Here is an 8,767-nt window from a genome sequence, read left to right as displayed (position 1 = left end):
AGCCAAGAAAAGATACTCGGTCGGTGCAAAAGGTGCACTTCCCAAGGTTACCAAACAAACGTGCATCACGTAGAGCAATAAAAACAGCATGTAAATGTTCCAAATGTTCTTCCAAAGATTTGCTATAAATCAGTATATCATCAAAATAGACTACCACAAATCGTCCAATGAGAGCACGTAAAAATTCGTTCATTAGTCTCATGAAAGTACTAGGTGCATTAGTTAACCCAAAAGGCATGACTAACCACTCATATAAACCAAACTTAGTTTTAAATGCAGTTTTCCATTCATCTCCCAATTTCATACGAATTTGGTGGTATCCACTACGCAAATCAACTTTGGAGAATATTGTAGAGCCACTCAATTCATCAAGCATATCATCTAGCCTAGGAATAGGATGACGATAACGAATAGTAATATTATTAATGCCTCTACAATCAACACACATACGCGACGTACCATCCTTTTTAGGCACTAGTATAATAGGAACAGCACAAGGACTAAGAGATTCGCGTATATAACCTTTGTCGAGCAGCTCCTGTACTTGACGCATAATCTCCTTCGTCTCCTTTGGATTGGTACGGTATGGTGCACGGTTGGGTAGCGATGCACCGGGAATTAAGTCAGTTTCAACCCTCGAATAGGTGGTAATCCCGGTGGCACGTCTTGTGGGAAGACGTCAGCGAACTCCTGCAAAATGTTAGTGACAGCAGGGGGCAAAGAGGAAGGCACGTCCTCGAATGAAAATAATGCCTCTTTGCACACAAAAGCATAGCAAACAGATTTGCTGAAATCTAGCTCATCAATATCAGATTTTGTGGCAAGTAAACATGCACTTTTCAATTTAATTTCAGAAACAACACTAGATGGTTTATTATTAGGTTTCATTTGTTGCTCAAATTCTTTTGCCACAATCTGATTTTCACTCTTATTTTTCTCCTGATTTGCATTATTAGCTCTATTAATGTCATCTTTCAAAATGGAATCAGGAGTCATAGGAAGCAAAGTAATATTTTTATCCTTATGAACAAGAGTATACTGATTGTTTCTACCATGGTGTACAGAATTTTTATCAAATTGCCATGGTCTACCAAGTAATAAGGAACATGCTTGCATGGGTACCACATCACAATCAACATAATCAGCATATGTAGAGATACTAAAATGCACACGAACAGTACGTGTTACCTTAACCTTGCCGCTGTTGTTGAACCATTGGATGTAGTAAGGATGTGGATGTGGTCTTGTGGTGAGAGATAGCTTCTCCACCATCTCCATGCTAGCCAAGTTGTTACAGCTCCCTCCATCTATGATGACGCGAACAAAACGTTCCTTCACAACTCCCTTTGTATGGAACAAATTATGCCTCTGATTTTGCTCTGCTTGTGTGACCTGCACACTCAAAACACGTTGAGCAACTAAACATTCATACCTGTCAGCGTCTTCAGGAGCCATTTATTGCGTCTCATTTTCAGAATCATCTCCACCATGTTCTTCACGTGTAATAAGAGCCAAAGTCTCCTCATCATAGTCACTAGCGGACTCATACCCACCATCCTCAGTAGCAATCATTACACGCTGAGATTTGCATTCTCTCGCATAATGTCCTCTTCCCTTACAACGACGACAAATAATATCACTTGTGTGCCCTGTCGATGCCATGGAAGAAGAAGAGCTATGTGCAGGCCCGGCAGGTGCGCTCTTGGCAGATAGTGGTGGTTGTGCCTGCTTTCTTGTATCACGGCTGGAGGTGGAACCTGATGGAGGTGCTGGTGCAGTGGAAGTAGAAGATGCACGTGGTGTCCATGATGAAGGTCGACCTGCAGAAAAGTTAGTTCGCGCCAATGGCTGCCGATCCTGCACTTCACGTTCAGCTTTACAAGCAAGATGGAATAAACGAGTGATATTATTATAATCCTTATACTCTAGAATGGTCTGAATCTCTTTATTTAATCCACCCATAAAACGTGCAAGCATAGCTTCATTCTCCTCAACAATACCACATCTAATCATGCCAGTTTGTAATTCCTGATAATATTCTTCTACAGAATTTTTTCCTTGTCGTAAACGCTGCAGTTTTTGAAGCAATTCACGTTGATAATATGGTGGAACCCAACGAGTACGCATAGCAGTTTTCAAAGCAGCCCAAGTAGCTGGAATAGGATATAATCTACAATGTTCAGACCACCAAACACATGCAAAGCTAGAGAAAGCACAAACAGCAGCAGGAACACGTCTCTCCTCAGGATATTGTAAACATGTAAATCATTGTTCAGTTTCTAACTCCCAAGTAAGATATATATCAGGAACATATCTACCCTCAAATGGTGGAATATTCAATTTCAGTTTAGGAAGATGGTCATGATCTCGTACCTGAGGTGGTGGTGCCGGCCTACCGTTGCGAATATATACCTGAGGTCGACCTGCTGGTGGTGGTGCTGGTGGCTGCACGTAGTTCTGATTTTGATCAACCTCATCCTCATAATCACCCGCATAATCGTCATCCTCCTCAGCCGCCGCAGTAGCAGGAGCCAAAAAAGCATCAACAGTAGGTGCAGCGGCACCCGAATTTTGACCAGTCTCAATTGGAACGCGCTGTGCTCGTCCCACTTGATTTGGAAGGCGGCGTTGGAGATGTGGTTGTTGTTGTTGTAGAGGGGCGACATGTGCAGCTGGTGGTGGTTGGGGAAGACGCTTGAGTAATTCAGTAAACTTGTTATCCAGCTTTGTCTCGAACGACTTCTCCACGGCATCTATCTTCTCCATAGCCTCTTCAAATCTGTTTAGCACATCTCCCACCTGGCCACTCATCATTTGCTGAAATTTATCATGCAACTCCTTGTTCGTCATGTTCTCCCAATCAGTCTCATCGGCTTGTGATTCTGCCATAGTTAGCAGCAATAGAAACACAAAAGAATATGATCCTGCAGACTACTAGGAAGTGGTGGTGATGGTGGTGTGTCACAAAACCTTCAAGCGAATCTCAAATTCTTACCAGTTCTTACCCAGCAGCAGGTGGTGATCGGCAACCGTTGTAGTCAAAACTCTCAAAGCTTGGATAGAGCGATTACCAGGGAGAGTCAAACGCACGATGTAGATGTATGTGGAGCTGGGAAGGCTTATAATATGGTAGCAAAAATGGTCAGCAATAATCAATTCAGAGATGCAAAGTTGAATAAACGCTCAACGACGGTACTGTGCTAGTCCTAGGCTAGACCGTGCTAGAGACGCGAGCCTAGAACACTAATAAAATCACGGCGCTGCACATAAACAAGGGAAAAGCACACTCTAGGAATTTTTTTTGGCTCTCTTTTTTTTGCGCTCCTCCTTTTTTTGCGCTCCTTTTTTTTTGCGAAAAATCACTATAATGGCGAGTGTCTCAAAACTCTTCCCAGGTCAAACTGACAGGATGGGCACAAAATTTTTTTGACTATTTTTTTTCGGAAATCAGGGCAGCGACGACGAAAAAGTGCGACAAAAAATCACTATGATGGCGAGTGTCTCAAAACGCTCCCTGGGACCTAAAAATAGGATAGGGAAAAAATATTTTTGGTTGCCGAAATTTTGGCCTAAAAACTGCCCGGGGGTCTCCATTTTTTTTTCTGAGACCTACTCAGGCAAGGAAACACGAAACGGAAAATAGATGGATCTCTAAAACAAACCGAATATGAAAAGAACTCGGATTGGTGATGGATATATGGTGGTAGGATATGGCAGCGGTGGTGGTATATGGTAGCGGTGGTGGTATATGGATACGGATCGGTGGTGGTATATGGATACGGATTGGTGGTGGTATATGGATACGGATTCAGAGCGGTGGCGGATAAGCAATGGTGGTAGATGGCAAGGCGATGATGATGGTGCGGCGGCGGCGTGACAAATTATGACCAGAACTCGAAACTCTAAAAGACTGGACTCTAAGACCAGCAACTTGACACGACGATGCAACCGCAAATTCAACAAAGCAAAAACCCTAAAAATATTATGCAATGGCTCAGATTGGTTCGGATATGATGAACTAACCCTAATTTTTTTGTGGCTTTTTCGTGGACTGTAGGTATGAAGAACAGACTCGATCTAAACTACGAAAAACTGTAAAATCTCACCGAGCAACCTGGAAATCTGATACCACTTGATAGAGGCAAAGGTGTCCCGTCTTTCGATGAGATGATGGATATCGCTTTGGTGGAAGTCGACTTTGACGATCCGACTACGAACGTGCGATGACGTCGCGCCTTAGCAATCGCTAAACCAACTCCGAGAGGTTATTGACCACGCCGGAGCACGATCAACCTGACCACGAGGGTCTGTTTCCTGCGAGCAAACGAAGAACAAGCAAGAAACTAAGATTGCAATCTGGATATTGCGAATATAAGATGAAAGTTTTATTGATCAAGGTGGGGTTCTGTGACGCCTTTGTCTGGTCGTTGAACACAAACGAAGTACGCGAAGTTGCAGCTATGGCGAACTTTTAATCTAAACAAAACCCAAAGTCTAAACGGTGCCCTAAGGGCTGTATATATGGAGGAAGAGGGGGGGAATTTCGTGGCCCTTGGAGAAGGGGTCCGAAACCAACCCTATCTCTTGTTTCCCACACATACGGACTCTAAAAACAGCCTATACTTATGTATTTCGAAATTACACGGGCCTGGCCCAATAATAAGGTGACGCAGCACCTAGAATAGCCTCTGGACGAAATTTATGAAGTGGCATCTTGTATATTTCGTCCAAGGCTTCATTCACTCCTTATGGTGGCTTGAAAGTCCTGAAATCATCACTTGTAACTCCGTTCTGGTTCCCCTTGCGCATGCCATCAACTCCATGCTTGTTCTTGCTCCAATGTTCATCCTTCTCCAAGCTAGGCCCTTCATTTGTAAGCAAAACAAAAGTATCCAATTTAGGCAGCATCATATTCTCATGAACATTAGAATCATTACCAAGAAACGAAAGTATCTGGTAATTTAATTGGCGTGCACGAGCTCTAGTAATTGGTCCATTATATGTAACAGTAGGGGCTGTGGGTGTAACAATGGTATTGATGTCCTCATCACCCAACACACCCAATCAATGGCAAATTGTATAGGTGCACTAGTTCGGTGAAGAGATGGTGATACAAGTGTAGTATGGATAGTATATATAGGTTTTTGTAATCTGAAAATATAAAAACACCAATGTAGGAAGTGATAAAACGGAGTAAAAATGGTGTCTCGGTGCTTGGAAATAAGGCCGAGGGTTGATACTTTCACTAGTGCAATCTCTCAACAATGCTAACATAACTGAATAATATAACAATCCCTCAACGTGCGACAAAGAATCACTCCAAATTTCCTATCTAGCGGAGAACATAAGATGAAATTGTTGTAGGGTACGAAACCACCTCAAAGTTATCTTTTCCGATCAATCTATCGAGCCATCCCTATAATTGTCACAAATAGCCCTAAAGTTCGTACTAAAATAACACCATATGATACGCATCAACCAACTCTAATGTCATCTAGATACTCCAATGTCATCACAGGTATCCGTGAGTTGATTATTCAATATGCATTAAAAAATTCAAATTCATAATATTCAATCCAACACAAAGAACTTCAAAGAGTGCCCCAAGGTTTCTACCGGAGAAAGAAGGACGAAAACATGCATCAACTCCTATGCATAGATTACTCCAATGTCACGATAATTCGCAAGTTAATTGCCAAAACATATATCAAGTGAATCAATAGAACACCCCATTGTCACCACTGGTATCCACATACAAGGTATACATCAAGTGTTCTCAAATCCAAAAAGTATTCAATCTGATAATAGTGAAACCTCAAATGTAAAAACTCAATTCATCACAAAAAGATGGAGAGAGAGAGAGAGAGAGAGAGAGAGAGAGAGAGAGAGAAAGAAACACCATATGATTCAACTAATTAACAAACTCATCATGGACAGTTTGAATTTAAAGTGGTGCCATTTGGTTTGGCCACTGTACCAGGCACTTTCCAGTGTTTCATGAACTATCTGTTGGCCCCTCACAGCAGGAAATTTGTTCTCGTGTTGATGGATGTATTCTGGTGTTCGGTAGGGACTTTATACGACACTAGTTGAATGTCCGTGTGTTGCCACGGGACACAAAATATGATGTGAAACGATAACTCGACCGAGTGATAGCATGGACTTGAGTATTTAGACGAGTTGTTCTTATGGATTATAACCCAACAATGGAACCATGTCAAATATAATTCAACAGTGTATGCATATTATTGTTATTCTTCTATTTGTGTTACCCGCCATTTAATTCAACAGAACAAACTCTCTAACTGATTCAAACAGAAAAATAAAATCTGTAACTAAATGGTATTTTCATTCACAATGCATGCACACACCAGTTCAAATCATGGTGTGTTATCCCTCCCACACACATCTTCATCTTGTCTTCATAGCTCTCACCTCCGTCCATCAATCGACTCATCTCATCATCATCACTTCCTAGATATTCCCATGCTCTCACCGTGTGCACATCCAACTTGCTCTCGCTTGTCTTCTGTGGGTTCACTTTATTTGATTCGCTTCTCAAACTTTTAAGAATTTCTATGCGTCGTGGATGTTGCTTGACAACGATTAGCAACACCTATATATAATGAAAATATATAGTACATGAGGTGAGGGTTACATGACAATGACGAAATACATTGGCACACCATTGACGATGAGCGGAACACCACCCCTTAGGCTTCACCTTTTAGCTATAACAGTCGCACTCCACTATCCTCGGCTCACACTCGGGACGCTACAGTCCACCTCCCAGACATATGTGCAAATAAAGTTAACATTTTGTTTATCGAATAAACGTGTAAATCTAAAGGAATTTATTTTTCTTAAACTAGAAGGATGAACTACCGCTAGCATAATATACCAATTAGGAACATACAGATGTTTTTATGAATAATCAAGCCAGGGAAAGGGAGATTTGTTGAGATAATTTGGTCCGATTAGGAAATGGATCACAAATGAAATATTTTGACGCCAGTAAAAAAATTCAATGAAAAGAAAAATATCATGCTACATAACAGATTGTTGAAGAGGCACCCCTTAATGTATGATCTGTTACGTTGACCAGATACGTAATAAAAAAATCAAACTAATGGTAGCAAAAGAAAACATCAGCTTTGACTTCACGTAGCACCTTCAAATGACGTTCTTATCTATAGATGGCTGCTACTGGAAAAAAAAAGCATAAAATATGATCTTCCTTTGCTTATGCAGGGCTAGAATTTGTCAAGTTCAATCAGTACAATAAGAAATCCTAAGTATTTTTTTGTCGGGCGACACCCAGACTTGGAGGCAAGCAAGAACACATCTTCAGGTTACTGTCTTACATTCAGATAATTGCTAGCTAGATACATGGACAGACCATAATTAATTATCAGCACTCTTACTCTTTATATCCATATAGGAAAATTGCCCGTGCGTTGCAACGGGAGAAAATATAATCATATATCTCCTTAGAGCATCTTTAGCAGACCCCGTATAATGCCCCGACCCGCAAAATAACCGTCAAAATACGGGTCCGCGCAAAAAAGGCTATCCGATCAGACCCCGCAACCGCGCCGGACCCGTAAATATTTTTGCGGGACGCCGCAAAATTCCCACCCCAACCCGCGAAAATGTTGGTTCTCCCCCGCGCCCCGCCGGTGCCCTGTATATTTCAGCCCGCGCTTTTCCCCACCCACCGCCGCCGGGCCGCGGCCTACGATTCCGGCCATACCAGCCGTCAGGATCACGCCGGCGGGCCGCCACACGCCTGAGATTGTCCTCCACCACTTCCTCCCTCCTCGACCGGCCGAAAAGTTGCAGATCGGTGGTTGTTTGTCGCGGCCGCTGGATTTGGCGTTTTCGGCCATCGGCGGCTGCGCCAAGCCATGGATTGGGCGGAGAGCACCCCGCACAGCTTCGGCAAAGCCCCAGAGCCGCATGCAAGTAGCCAGGTAGTGGTTCGTCCTCTAGCAGCCGTCGTCGGTTTGCCGGCAAGGACTCGGCCGGCCGTCGCCCGGGCTCGACACTCACGCAGCAGCTCGTCAGCTCGCCGATGCGGCTCATATAGTGCGACAATTGCACATAGACAGTGTTGTGGCTAACATCTAGCAATGCCGCAACACCCCAGATGGGTATTCTTCAAATGCGAAAACGACGGGGTATGTTCTTGTTTTCATTCGGCTTTGTCAACCTATTCAGTTCAATTTCGGTAGTTTATTGAGATGGTCATGTGTGTAGGAAGGTGGATGCTCATATTGGTATTGGGAAGAAGAAATGTTTTTTCATACCCGAAATTGAAATGCAAATTACTGATTTACGGGCCGGCGCGGGCGGCTGCCGAGCAGACCCCACAAGGCGGACCCGTAAAAGAGGATTCGCCGGCCAGCGCAAAGCGGACCTGTAAAAAAGGATATTCGCCCCCTGCGCCGGCCCGCAAAGCCATTTTTCCGCAAACTGTAAACACATTTAGCGGGTCGGCATTATACGGGTCCGCCTCTTGGCCCAATAAGCATGGCCTAAACACCAAAAAAAATTGCTCAAGTAATCAAAAGTACAATCTGCCATTACAGTACTGAAGATATTACATGGGCAAGATCCCAGCCAACATGCAATTCTTTGCCGTGAGCGACCAAGAGCAGTGAGCTCATGGACGGCTCCAACTTGCGAACGAGCCACCTTGTCAGTACTTCTCTATCTCCTTGGACCAAGGCTGGCTATGCTTTGGCGCGATCTGTGGCTGCATAAT

This window comes from Triticum aestivum, chromosome 3D (genome assembly GCF_018294505.1).
Source record: "Triticum aestivum cultivar Chinese Spring chromosome 3D, IWGSC CS RefSeq v2.1, whole genome shotgun sequence".
NCBI lineage: Eukaryota > Viridiplantae > Streptophyta > Magnoliopsida > Poales > Poaceae > Triticum > Triticum aestivum.
The sequence above is the reverse complement of the archived record's forward strand: the minus strand, read 5'-3'. Positions refer to the sequence as shown.